The 15,160-nt window shown below is 31.9% G+C and overlaps 1 pseudogene; it reads right to left on the reverse strand.

Moving 5' to 3' along the window:
• Nucleotides 1-5,786: 5,786 nt before the first annotated feature.
• LOC102605441 (putative late blight resistance protein homolog R1A-3) lies at nt 5,787-10,433 on the reverse strand (annotated as a pseudogene).
• Nucleotides 10,434-15,160: the final 4,727 nt, after the last annotated feature.

Here is a 15,160-nt window from a genome sequence, read left to right on the forward strand (position 1 = left end):
CCTCGTGGTGCGACACCTCGAGGCCCGGGGTGTGGGGCCTGCTTTTGTACAGTACAATTCTTGGCAAGGTGGGTGACTGATCGCTGTCAGTTATGAGGCTCGTAAGTTTGGGGTGAAGCGGTGAGTCTGTGTACCATGAGTAGTTAACTGGTTATTCTTGAAGAAGATGATACTCATCAAACATCTGAGAACTGAAATATTTACATGTTTAAGCTCAATGCGAGGTGATGTAGCAAAGCAAGTTTGTCCGGAGATTCGTCTTGTTCAATTCCCAATTGCCCGTGGTAAAACTGATCTTAGTGCCTACAGGAATGCAGGCTGAGAGGTTCATTGATACTGAAAGTTATCATTGTGCTCTAAGAATGAATAATGTTGGTGATATATATATTTGCAGGTTGTCTCCATACTTTCTAGAAGCGGCCAATATGAGCATGCTTCAATTGATGAAGTGTATTTGGATCTCAATATACCTGCTGTGAAGCAATGTTGGCAAATAATCCTCCCGAGTGCCTTATCAGTGAAGAAGTAGTGAAATCACTACATCTGTGGACTTCTGCACTGTAATGTTACAAATTTTTTTGTATTGACTTTTTTCTGTTATATTTATATTTTTATATTTATCCATATCCATAGTGTTTTTGGTAGTGATGCCAGAGAGAACATCAGACATTGTCTCACTAGAAGTGATGCTAGTCACCGTGATAAGTTGTTGGACTGTGGAGCCTTTATTGTTGCAGAACTTCGGCTGCAAGTACTAGTAGAGACTGAGTTCACTTGTTCTGCAGGCATTGCTCATAATAAGGCGGAAATATTTAATACTCCCCTCCGCCCTTTTTAGTTGTCCACTTTAGAAATGACACACAGATTAAGGCAACAATGATTAGCACAATGAAGTTACAATTTTTACCCTTATGACAACTTTTCACTTCAAAATTACAACCACTTATTTGAATTCAAGTGAAATAAATTGGAGGGAAACAACATACACTTTTACAATTTTCAAGAAGTGTAAATAAGGGTATAATAGGAAAAAATTTGTTGTCCTTTCTTGATTTGTCAAAATGGACAAGTAAATAGGGACAACCAAAAAAGGAAATATGGACAAGTAAATAGGGACGGAGGGAGTATTTTGTAACTACAATAAGGTGGATAAAATGTATGCATGAATATATATTTGATGGTTTATTTTTGAAGAAGGTTTTTAGTAACTTGAGTATGATATTGTGAGCAGATGCTGGCCAAACTTGTTAGTGGAATGAATAAACCGGCTCAGCAAACTTGCAAGTGGAATGAATAAACCGACTCTTGCAATTTTATCAATATATACACTGTCCCATAGGTCATATGATAGTGAGTTTTTCATATTGAGATTCTAGGGGTTTGTTAGTGGGTGATAATCTATTCTCAGTCTCAGATGTGTTGTTAGTCTTCGTAAATCTTTGATCCGACTATCATGCATGTCACACCCCTTTTTGCGCACGGCGGCGGAAGGGTTTTTCCAATTTAAGTGACGGTATTGATTTAGGAATTATTTTACTTTTGTTTCAGAGTCGTCACTTGGAATTGAGTTGTGGTGTTCCAAGTCACCTTTTCAAATCCCTAATCAATAGGAAATGACTCTTTTAGTTTTGGTCTACAAACTAGAAATTCGGGTAAGGAATTCTATTGACCGAGGGGAAGGTATTAGGCATCCCTCGTGTCCCGTGGTTCTAGCACGATCGCTTTTATTGACTTATACTTATTTTAATATATTTTTGGATAATTTGTGTCTAAGGCCATGGTTCACTTATTTTTTAATTGTTCAATTTTTATTAGTCTTAAACCGAATGCATAACTGCATTCTCGATCTTGACATTTTAGAGACATAACTGTCTTCTTTGCATCACACTTAATAACCTTATCTTTTATAAGTCACTACCTTAAATTAATAAAAACTAATTATATTAGTGGACAGGTGCGTCACCGCATCCTTGAGTTTATTTTAATGTCTCTAGAAAGATGTGTAACCACATTTTTAATTGAAACAAATATTTTTTAATTTGTCTAAGTGTTCGATCTAACATTAAAAGAAAATATGTATTCCTAAAAAAAACAAATAAAGTAAAATACTAAACTTCTAAAATAAATTTTTTGATCATTTTTCATATGTTTTTATTTTTTGCAATTTCTTAAAGTTGAAATCAAAATTAAGGGTACACTTTCTAATCAAAGAAAGCAATACCGAATTGCAAAAAATAAATCTCATTTTTTGTTTGATAAAATAAAACAACAATAATTTATTTATATATTTATTTTTTAGCCTAACTATACCTACTTTATCATTCTTATCTAAATCAAGACAAGAACAATGTTATGATATGTTCATTTTTAAGAGATCACAACTAATAAATAAAAATAAATAAATAAAAAAACAAATCATCAATTAAAGCTACCTTCATTCATGAAATAGAGATATAACAACTAACAAATGAATCATTTACTATCAAAATTCATGAATAAAACAAAATATAAGAAAAACTTTGTCATAAAATTACATCAAATCCATAAATAAATAAAGATATAAGGGAAAAAGTTGAATACCGCAAAATCTTAGCCGAACCTCGATTAGAACACCCACCAAGTTTTGTAGGTGATTTGTGATGGTATATGTGTTGTATTTAAATAAAGTAGTAATAAAAAAGGAAGGAAAGATGTGAATGTGTTTTAAAAAAATTTAAAAAGGAAAATTAATTGAATGTGAAAGTTTTTCTACTTGTTTGATGCGTGTTTCTTTGTTTCCTTGCCGATTCTTCTTCTTCTTTTTTCCTTTGGTGTTGTGCGTGTGTGTGTTGCCTTTTGTATTTGTTCTCTTTTTTTCCTCCGTCTTTCTGTTTTTTCTTTTTTTTTGTATGTGCAGATTGTGTTTTTTTATTTTGTTTTTTTTAATTTTGTGTTGCTGTATATATGTGTATAGTGTGTTATGGAATAGGGGGAAGTAGTGGAGTGGGGTGGTGAGTGGAGTTGAGGTAGTGAGGTTGTGGGGGTGAAGTGGGTAGGTTAAGTTATTTTTTTTATGTTTTATATAAATTAAATATATATAAATTGTAATAATGATAATAATAATAATAATAAAAAATATTAATATAATTAAGAAATACTAGCTGATTTTAAAAATTAAAAGAAAACATATATTTTTTGTAGTTTTCAAATCTTTTAAAATAAACTTACTAAAATACGATGAAAAAATAAATATTTTAATATAAAACCTAGAAGAAATATTTAAGGAATAAAAAATGGTGTAATACCTTAAGTTCGGTCAAAAATTACGTGTCTACAATGTCCATGTTGGGGGAAAACTCCTTGTCTTAGGGAAGAAGTCCACTAGTTGAATTATTAAAACCATGAGCGAAAAAAAGAAAGAAAATTAAGAATTTGACGATCAATCCGTCTCTAGATAGTTGAACTCAATCATCTTTAACTAGAGGTCTTGTGTTTGAGTTCCCTGGGTTTGGATTCACCTTTGTTAAGGAGCATTTTAGCCCCCAATGTGGGACTTCTCAATACAAATTTGGATTTAATCGGGTTCTAATATGAGTACCGGACACCGAATTGAAAACAAAAAAAAATCATCCATGCCTTGCCATAGGGGTGTACAAAATTGAACCGAAAATCGAACCAAACCGTAAATTGAATCAAATTGGGAAAAAAACCCGACTAGTGGTTTGGTTTGACTTGGTTTGGTATTGAAATTTTTTTTGACTATATTTGGATTGGTTTGGTTTTAACTAAAAAAAAACAACTCGAGACCAAACCAACCCGACATTATATATATAATTTTAAAATTTTATTTTATTACATAAAAATATTTACTTTGATATAATTTTAAAATATTTCTTATACTTTTTCATATTTTTTAATATTTAAATATATTATTTCAAGTTTTGAAACTTTAGAATTTCTGAATTGTCTAATAAAGATTATAGTCCACAGATGTTGGTAATTATAATAAAGCTTAAATCAAAAATCAAATTAATACTAATGCAAAAAGAAAATTAATTCAACACTAAGAATGACAATAATATCTTGTTGCATATGTTGGGTAGTTAATTAGTACGTAATAGTTGATTAAGACCTAATTAAGTTTGATTTACTAAACAAAGTTAGGTCTTAGTTAATTCATATTATCCTTATCTTTTCCTAAAAAGGCCCTTTTAGAAGCAAAAGTTTGCAATTAGAGAATTAGACAGAATGTAATAATTGCTTTAAGACATGATTTGATTAACTAGGCCGAATAACATAATAATTTTGCTCGTTGTCTTGAATCCTATTGCCTTCTATTTCTGTCAAATCACCCGGCCTCCCTCGGCTATTGGAGATCAAAGATCAGAAGACTTTCCTTTGATTCATTTAAAATTTTGATCGTTTTGGAGCATGCTCAAAAGAAAATAGAAAAGTGTATATTTTTTTTATTTTTCTACGACTTAATATATCATTTAATTAATTATTCATTAAATTGACCCACTCGATGGATCGACCCAATCATACTTTAACAAACTCTTATAGCAGGTAAAGTGCATGCATACCCGAGAGGCCTAGACGTCTCTAATTAACTTGTTTATATTTTTAATCTTAATAAAGGCTAACTTTAAACATTGTATACAGTTTTATCTTGAGATAAAAATGAATGAATTTCAGTCATATGTAAAAATGAAATAAACTGGAGGCGCGACGCAAGCCAGATTACCAAGAAACGAAATAACTTTAAACATTGTATACAAAGTTTTATCTTCAGATTTATTTCTTTAGTTTTAGTCAGCACAGTTCATGGTTATGAGTACAGCAAGAGGTCAAGGAACAGTCATGGATCAGGTAAGTATAATTCATCTTCTGCATGAAGGTCATCTATCTTACTCAAGTTAGACATAACTTATCTAGGGAAAAATAGAAGCAATGATCGATGTTCTAACTTTTATATACTTTATTTGCGCTTATATTGCATCGGTGATTTGTTTTGAGTTACTAAATGTTTTATTTACCAGTTAAAATGGACCCTTCTACTCTAGGTTGAAAAGTGGCTTAGTGAGCTCTGCGAAGAACTTAGTGAACAGAATAAAGCGCATTGCACATACTCTTACTCAGCATGCTCACATGACTATTCAGTCTGATGATGAATAATTCTTGTGGTTAGACAGGTGATACATATCTGGCTTCCTATGATGCTCAAACTCACCAAAAATATTGTTGATGTCAGATCCTTCAAAAATACACTATGTGAAATCTAACACCAAACCGACGACATTTTGAAGAGTCTGAACAACATAGATGGATTTTGTATATCCACTCAACATATATAGAATCTACATGCAAATCAGCTTTCATACAAGAATACTCATCTTTCATTTCACCTTAGTATTCTCCGCTGTTAAATTTCTAAATTATTGAATGATGACTGGGAGGTGTTCTTGTATGAATTTTGCATTTAAGGTGTAAGATGAAGGGATTATAGAAATTCATGGGGGCAATCACAAATAACGAAAACAAAAACAAAATGATGATTTGACAGTGATACAGAAGGCAACAAGAAATCATAGTGACAGACCAACTGGTATATATTTGGTCTCCAATTATCTAAAACATACATTAAAGAGTTGATCAATCAAAACAAACTTAGAGGATGCATGGATTTTTCGGCAAGCTGCAGAATAGACTGTCTGTACTTTTGCTGCAGTTGTCAAATTCAAACAAATCTTCTTGGTTCACAGCCACCTTATAATCATTCCCCCGAAATTCTGTATTAAACATATATACTATTTGCACATTAGAGGCACATACTCAAAAACAGAACGTAGGAGTTTTACTCTACTTACTTTGATTGTGATGAGGTCTATACGGTCGTTTCCTTCATTCTCTTTGACATTTTCCTTAATTTTCACAACTGAAGCCTTCAGAGATTCATTCTTGTAGTAAATCAACTTAATCTGTTTCAATGTTGGAATATCTGCAAAGCTAAGGGGAATCTCCTCAAGATTGTCACACCGTTTTACAACTAGTGTTTCAAGCAGGGGAAAGGATTCCTCCGAGGTATCCCATCTTGAGATATTTAAGTTCACTAGTTTCAAGAACTTAAGTTTATGGAACGTGATATCTCTAAGGAACCACTCTAAGGAACGCAGTTCATTTTCTGTAAAATCCACATCTTCTAATTTGAGATACTCCAGTCCAGTGGCGGATGCAGGATTTCCATCGAGGGGGTTCAAAAAGATAAGTAAGCACACTATTAGTATTCATATAAGCGGGGTGGGTGGGGCGGGGCGGGTCAAATATAAATGGGTCGGATCAGATATAAGCAACTAAAAAAAATTCAACTCTACCTCAACACAAACAATAAAATCGAGTAAGTATATGTTTGACATAACATTAAAATAAGTATGAGAGAATGTATTTTTTAAAACTATATGGGTCTTGTCTCTGTCATTGTTGTATATAAACGTTATTTAATTTTTGAAACTAACTAAGGAATACTTCTAAATCCAATCATATTGTAGCAATGAAATTCGCGTCGAGAAAATAATTATCAAGATTGAAAAATATTGGGACAATTGCATTTATTTATAAATTTTAAATGATTACTCTTATTTATTTAATCTTACTTATAATTATATTATTCCTTAATCAAATATAAATTAAACGTTTGACTTAAAATAAGTATGAGAGAATGTATTTTTAATTTTAATTATGAAAACAACGTTATAAGTTTACTTAATTTTATAAAAATGGAAAATAAATTTATTTTTTAATATCTAATAAAATAGTATAAATCTCAATAGGTTTTCAAACAAAACAAAATTTTCATTTATTTAGAAAATTAAATGAAAATCGGCTGAAATATGGGGAAAAACACTGTTACAGGGAGTCGAACCTGCGACCCAGCACTTATATTGCGAATTCTTGAACCCCTTTTACCACTGAACCAACCCCTTAACTTATGTTCAGGGGGTTCATCACTTGGTATATACATATAAATCGAAAAATTGATCCTATATATACCGTGTAATTTTTTCAACGAAAGGGGTTTGGATGAACCCCCCTTGGATCCATGTAGATCCGCCCCTGCTCCAGTCTTGGTAGTCCGACAATGAAGGAAATCACGCTTTCTATATCAGTCCCTAATAGTATCAACTTCTTTATATTTGAAGGCAACTGTAACCCAGATACAATTATGGTCCACGGAAAGAAAAGGCGAAGTACTTGAAGCTGCATAAGATTCTCCAATTTGGGACAAAAAGGCTCTCCAGAATCAACAATGCCCCAAAAGCCAATGTGAAGTTGGTGAAGATTAGGACACCTCTTTAATAACACATCCACCCTATCAATTTCCTTAGTTGGAAATCGAACATTCCTTAATATCCTCAAATTTTCCAATTTAGAGGATCCTTCAAACATCCCCTGCTCATCAAACTTTGCATTATAAATCTCAACATGCCTTAATTTTTCCATTTCCCAAAAAGACGTTGGTAACAGTACTATATGTATCTAATCATTCTTCACAATTAAAGTTTCAAGACAGAGGAGATGTGATTTTGGATGAAAATAAAATTCATCTGCCAAAACTGCGAGGTACTTCAGGTGATATAGTGGTTTGAATGTAGCTGACGACAAACGATCCACACTATGAGAACTCAAATCCAAGACCTTAAGAAGTCGCAATTGACTAATCTGACAAAAGGGAATTCCATCATTAGATTTTCCTCTATTGGTCATTATCAGTGACCTCAAGTGTTGGTGGAAATGCTTCTGTGTTTTGGAATGCTCTTCACTACAACTGAAGCTAACCCGACTTCCCTTCCAATCCAAAGGTTGAAACTGGCCCTTCACTGTCAGCATAAACTTTTCCTCTCTACTCTTCACCAAGCAAAAGTGAAACACTACATCATGAACGTGACAATATTTGACCTTACCATTATATTCTCTCTTTGAAACCATTATCACATTACTGCTAATGAGATCCATCAAGTAATCTTCAGCAGATTTAATGTTCTCCACAAGGTCTTCCGCTATCCATAAACTTATCAATTTAGAAACTGGAATTATTGCATTCTCCAAAAACATCCCCATATAGAGAAGACAAGGCCTTAAACAATCGGGTAAGTTATCAAAACTCAACTGCATAGTCGCTTGACTATATTCTTCCGACTCACGATCAAGATAGTCAAATAAAGCATATTTCACCTCATTCCACCAAGATTCTTCCATTTTCCTTTTTTTGATTATTCCAGCTACCAAGACAACCACTAGAGGCAGTCCTTTGCATGTTTCTGCAACTGCTTGACTCGTATCTTGAAGTCCAGGCGGGCAATCTTCCTGCTGAAATACTTTTCTCTGCAACAATTGGCAACTCTCTTCTGTTGTGAGGAATGGAAGAGAGTAAGGATCAATATGGTGCATCACATGCTTACCCACTTTCTCAAGTCGAGTTGTTACTACTATTCTGCTTCTATTTCCAACGTTTGGAAAAGAAAGCCTTAAGCCATCCCATGCCATACAATCCCACATATCATCCAAGACAATAAGATATCTCTTTCCCATTAAGTTTTTCCTCAACATGTCGGCAAGAACATCATCCCTATCTCCGTTGTCTTTGGAACCTGTAACTTGACTAAAAATATCTTGTAATAGCTCTTTTCGGTTATATTTTTGGGAAATGATGCACCATGCTCGAACATCAAACCGAGAAACGATGATGCCATTATTATACAACTTTCTAGCACATGTTGTTTTGCCTTGTCCCCCATCCCAACAATAGGTATGACATCTAACTCACTTGTACCTCGAGTCAGATACTGAATTAGTCTTTCAACTTCTAACTCAAAACCCACTATCTCCTCATCACTCACTTGATTGCTATGTCGAGTTTGCAGATGTTTAGATGGCACTACCGCATAGCAAGGCTTAAGGGCAATGTCCACCGACCATATCTCAGTCACCTCCACATTAATTTTCTTGATCTCTTTATGATTGTAGGAAGTGAGCAAAAAATATGCCAAAAGACATCATACTGAGCAAGAATAGAGTCAATGGAAACCTCAGCTTCATATGCCAAATTGATAGGACGTCTCTGAAGATCTTTAAACATTCTATGTTCATCTTTGAAAATGTATGACAACTCCTTCTCTAAAATGGATGTAAGAGTTGATAGCTCTTTCTCTAAATTACCTAAAAGAGGTTTCATCAAGAAATCTAAACCAAATTTAGATTTCGACATCTCATTCAGTTTCCTTAAAAGAGAATCCAGAAAGATCAATCCACCAAAGGTGGGGAACTGAGATGGAGTAAATTTTAAGGATTTGTAGTAAGTCTCCACTTGTGCCTTCAGATCTTCCGTTTTCTCCAATATTTGTATCGAGCAAAGACTTATTTTGCTAGTGCCATCTTTGTTTATAGAGCTAGGAAGAAGTTTTTGAATTACATATATAACATCACCCGCTATAGCTCCAACCTTTTCCATAACCTCATTTAACCAGCTACCGTTTATAACATGATTTGACATATCAGCATCAAGGAAAACCAACAAGAACTCTATTGCCACATCAATATTTTGAGCAGAGATATTATTAGGAAAGTTCTCGAGCTTTTTGTTTCTGAGATACATCAGCAGACTGTGGAGATGATGTGAAAATCCTTTCGGTAATTTCTTGTTCTTGAAAGTTTTTGATAGAGTAAACTTTGAAGCCTTTAGTTCACCAAGAAAAATCTTCTTCATTTCCATCTCCACAAGCACAATCAACGATAATAGATAAGGAGGTTTATTCAAGATATCATCTTTATCCTTAACTCCCATCGCAGCAACGTAAACTAAAACAGCAAGACAATATTGTCCCACATTGTCGGCCATGAACTCAATTCGAGTCTCCAAACATTCCAGCTTCTCATGGTTGATGAAACCATTTATCTCAGTGGCATACAAGTATCTCAAAAATCTCATTTTCTTTTGAACAATTTTCAGTTGCTTTATAATGCAATTTATTTTAAGGCGAGTACCTACCCTTTTCCAGGCACATCATCAGTACATCATTTAGATTCTTTTCGAGGCAATCCATATATTTCAACAGATCAAAATCATTCAACTCATAATTGTACCTTAAACTGGTATTACCTTCAAAAAATTCTAACAAATGTGATTCTAGTCTTTCCAAATTAAGGTTAGTTTTACGTTCCTTTGGAATTCTACTAAGTGCCCACTGAAGCATGTTCACGGTCCATTTGGCGTTCTTTATAAGTTTGTCTAAAGGATCCGGCAAAAGAACATGATGATACTTTACAAAGGTTCTAAAAACTCTTAGCACCATTTCAAGTATCTCAATTTTACCAATCTTGACTCTACTCAGATTACCCCCACTCTTGATCCTTCTCAGGTGATCTAACATTTCCTCAATTTCATTTTGAACCATTTTCTATTGAAAAATTACTGCAAGTTCACCAACTCTTGGAATTAGGTTCATTAAGAGCAATATTTTTATTCGTCTTTCAATATCTATTTATCCTTTTCATATGGTCATTCAATTAATAGTTATTATCTTAGAAATTCACTTTTCTTCATCATCAAAAAATGATCTTTTGAGATAATAATTATTAATTGAGTGGACCATTTGAAAAATCAACTCTTTAACTATAGGAAAAGAGTAATTCACAAAGATGATGAGTTACATATACAACGTCATTAAAAAGTTGGTAGAGTTTATTGTTTTCTATTTTTTGACTTAAAAATCAGATATCCCGTCATTAGAATGTGGCGGGATGTTTTGACGGATTGGGTCCTAAATAAATTTGAATATTGATTTTAGTATTTAATTTTTTTTTCTAAAATAATAAAGTTGTCACATCATTAAATAGGTACAAAAAAAATTATATTTCTAGCAAAAATAATCATGGGAGCTAACTTGGCTAAATTGAGCGACTTTTGGAAGACAAAATAAAGTTGAGTGACTATGATGATCAATTATCCAAATTTGAGTGACTTTCAAGATTCTAACTCAAATAAATTGTATGCAAAAAGCTGTCTACAAGTTGTATGTTTAGATCGAATTTGTATATTTTGTAGGTTTTTATTTGCCCTGAATTTCTTACCATAAATAGGTTTTCCTTTTAGGAAAAGGTTTTGGATTGACTAGTCCTTTTTTTGTAGGAAAAAGTTTAGGACTCTATAAATAGAGGTTTGTTCCTTATAACTTAATGAGCATTCACAATGTAGTCTTAAGGGCTTTGAGAATTTTGGTTAGGGGGAGAATTTGTGGGTCACAAGCAACATCAACTTTTCTTCATCAACTTTATCCTTGTCTTTGAGAATAATGTCTTATTTCATGATATATTAAAAAATGACCCACTCTGTAGTCATTTTCTTTAAACAAAAGGAAATTGATATCAAATGTGTGACGGGAATGCCGACCAATGAGGACAGGTCAAAGAACAAGATTGGCAAGCATTTACTTGCAAGCATCTTAGTCGAATCACACATAGGAATAGCCCAGATAGGAGTGACAAGTAAAAAGAAATGGTTACAATATATAACACAAGTTCACTACACTTTTGAGCTCGACGCATATCCCAAAAATATGGCTTTGACAAGATGGTCATTATAATTATTCTACCCACAAACTTAACATATAGAAAATGGGAAAATGAAGCATCAACTTAAAATGACTTTCCTCAACTTAAATTAATATACTTAGATTTTAAGTTCACAATACTTGCTTTAATTAATACTAGTGTACTCGACCGTGCTTCGCGCGGTTATTAAAATAAACTCAACATATATTAATTTGATATATTTTATTGAGGTAAAATAATCTATTTTATCAATTAAACATTTGTTTATAACTGTATCTTGCTTATAATTCTTTTAGTATCTTATATATGAAGTTCTTTAATTTGACAAAGAATATGTGAGTAACCTTCCAAGCTAAATAAAGAAGTATCAATTTAACTTATAGTATATATGAATTTGAATAAGAAAAAAAGAAAAGAAAAAAAAACAAAAAATTAAAAATATATTATATAATGACGTAAATTCTTCCTCTAAGTTAAGGTAAGAGTTTTAGAAAATGAAAAGCCTTAAAAATAAAGTTGTTTCAGCTTTCATTTTCTTAAATATCTTAAGTTTAACTTTTAATTGAATAATTTATTTAGACATTTATTGACATATTAAAGTGACATATACAAAATAATAATCATATATATATATAAGAGAAACCTAGGCACACCTATGTGGCGCCACCACAAACAAAAATTCCCTTTTAATTTATTTATTTACAAAACTAGCCTTCCCCTTTCATGAAAAGTTGTGACTTTAATGAAAAGTAGTGATTTTTATGAAAAGTTGCGACTTTTCTGAAAAGTTGTAACTTGTATGAAAAGTAGTGACTTTTATGAAGAGTTGCAACTTTTATGAAAAAATATGACTTTTATGAAACGTTGTGACCTTTCCGAAGAGTTGTAACTTTTTCAATGAGTTGTGACCCTTTCGACAAGGCACAATAAGAATTTGTTCACACTACCATTTGTTGTCTATAAATAGAGGGATTTCTTGTCACTATTATTTGTAGGTTTTTTTTCCGCTAGTTAAATTCAAATTCATTAATTAAGCTTCTTATGAAGTTTGTTTCATTCTTCAAAGTTTTCTTCCTCCAATTACATGTAGTTTAATCTTTACTATAAGTCAAAGTGATTCATGTAACAATGGCAATTCCTTTTTTTCTATCTTGGTGAATTTCTTTTACCTCTGTTAAAAATTTCAGCAAGGATGATTGAAAATTGATCTTCTCTTTTGTCCCTTTCTTCAGTTTTCTTCATATAAACAATGAAAATTGATTTTAATTGCAATGCAACATTACTACTCTTGCACCTCTCCGCTCACAACTCATAACGCTTTTGAAATGGTTGAATTCATTACATTTGGTTCTTTAGTAAACAAATCTTTTATTTTTGCCACTATTATTTGTAGGTATTTTTTGCAATAAGACACCAAATACATATACATTTATTAAGCTTCTTATGAAGTGTGTTCCATTTCTCAAAGCTTTCTTCCTCCTATTTTATGAAGCTTAATCTTTTACCGCAAGTCATAGTGATTCATGTATCCCTTGCAATTTCTTTTTGCTATTTTTGTAACTTTTTTTTTTGAACTCAGTTAAAAATTTCGGTGAGGATGATTGAAAATTTATCTTCTCTTTTGTCCCTTTTTACAGATTTCTTCATATACTTTTTGGAAAAATTGCTCGAAAAAAAGCTCATAAAAAAAACTTTGTTTATTATCAGTTCCTTCCAAGACTCTCCAAGTAAAAGTTTTTCCCCTATTTCTTCACTTCTCAATCCTGGCAATAGTAATGACTATTCTGAGACAATGAGGAAAAACATTTATGATACTCACAATTTTATGGTCATTTTTAACATATACATAATACAACATACTATAATAAATAAGAGGCTGATGGAGGTTCATAAGAAAGGAGTCGAGGTCCTCCATTTGAATTTAGTTAATTATGTTCTTGTATGGACGTGATGTCCCACTTTACTTGGGAGTGTCGTTGTTCGAGGCTTTTTGGTTTCTTCTTTAATGTCTGATGTTTTTCTTTATAACTTCTTGGAATTTTGAAAATTTCATTACTTCTGACCAACTATTTTCATGGAGATTTTCTTAGACTTCTTTCTTATACTAAAAATCTCTCTATGACTCATAATTTTTGTATAACAAAAACGAAAATTAAAAAAAATATTGCACTTAAAGATTTCAGAAGAATGTTTTACCTTAAGATAAAATGTTCTTGACAATGTAGTGTATGTATCGAAAATACGAATATTACAGAATGACCATATGTAAGCTTAGTAAAATAGTTCAATCCCGTGCGAAGCATGGGTAATTTACCTAGTGAGGAATATAACTACAAAAAGGGAAATTGGATTGAATTGAATGAGGAGCAGAAAAGAAGAGGACACAGTGTAATATCATAGTCTTGTTTTTGGGGTATATACAGCTTATTTTTGGAGAAATGATTAATGAAAAATACTGAAATAAATAACAATAAATCTATTTTTATATATTTGTGAATCATTCAAACTTCTATTTTTTCAAATTAATTGGGCCATATGTCTTGATGAATCTTCCATCATCATAAATTTGTCTTCTTCATCTTGATGAACCTATATCAAACTAATTTAATTAATAATCTCATTGATGAATATTACACCGCATCTAATTTTCTAGTTCTTCATCTTGATGAATTTATATTTGACTAGCTACCATATTGTCATATCACCTTTGCTATATCTTCTTTTTGGATTACTAAATATATGAGCGATAAAAAACAATGAAAGAAAATATAAAAAAATAAGAGAAAACAAAAATGAACATTTAACAACTCTATAGAATATAATTATTATTTATAGGCTCTTGAATTTATCCGCATTTGCTCAGTCATGTAGCTAGAAATCATTAACTTCATGAAAAAATTATAAATTTAGTAGATATAGAGACAAAATTTTCGCACCTATACTTTATAAAAATTGATTCTATAAATTGATTAAATTAACAACTTAAATACTTTTCAATTAGCTTTAATTTCATGTTTTTAATTTCACAAAAATAACCATATTAAAAAATAAAGTGAATACAACCAAAATTTAAGATATATATTGTTTGTCAAAGATATAATGTCACGACCCAGACCGTAGTGATTGACACCCACACTAACCCTCCGGTAGGAAAACCACTACTATAACCCAAACTAAACAACTTAACCAAAAACTAAGGCATTTAAAGTTACGGAAACAGGTTTAAATGCTAAGGAAAAGAAATAGAGTTCCCATAAACTCCAAAAGTCTAACTAAACAAATGCGGAAATAACACCTAGAACCTGAAAGTCAATGTACCAAAACATCTAAAGTTCAACAAGTCTAAACAAGAAGGGGTACAACCCCAAACTAACACACGAATAACTAACTAGAAAGTCTAAGTCCGAAAATGTGGACTTAAACGAAAGAGAACTCATGGCAGCCCGGAAGAACTGGGTAGTTTTTAAAAAATAATAATAATGCATTATTATTAGTATTATTACATTATATTATTATTATTAGTTTAATTTAAACAGAAGTCTATTATTATTATTATTATTATTATTATTATTAGTTT

This window comes from Solanum tuberosum, unplaced genomic scaffold (assembly GCF_000226075.1).
Source record: "Solanum tuberosum cultivar DM 1-3 516 R44 unplaced genomic scaffold, SolTub_3.0 scf00193, whole genome shotgun sequence".
Lineage (NCBI taxonomy): Eukaryota > Viridiplantae > Streptophyta > Magnoliopsida > Solanales > Solanaceae > Solanum > Solanum tuberosum.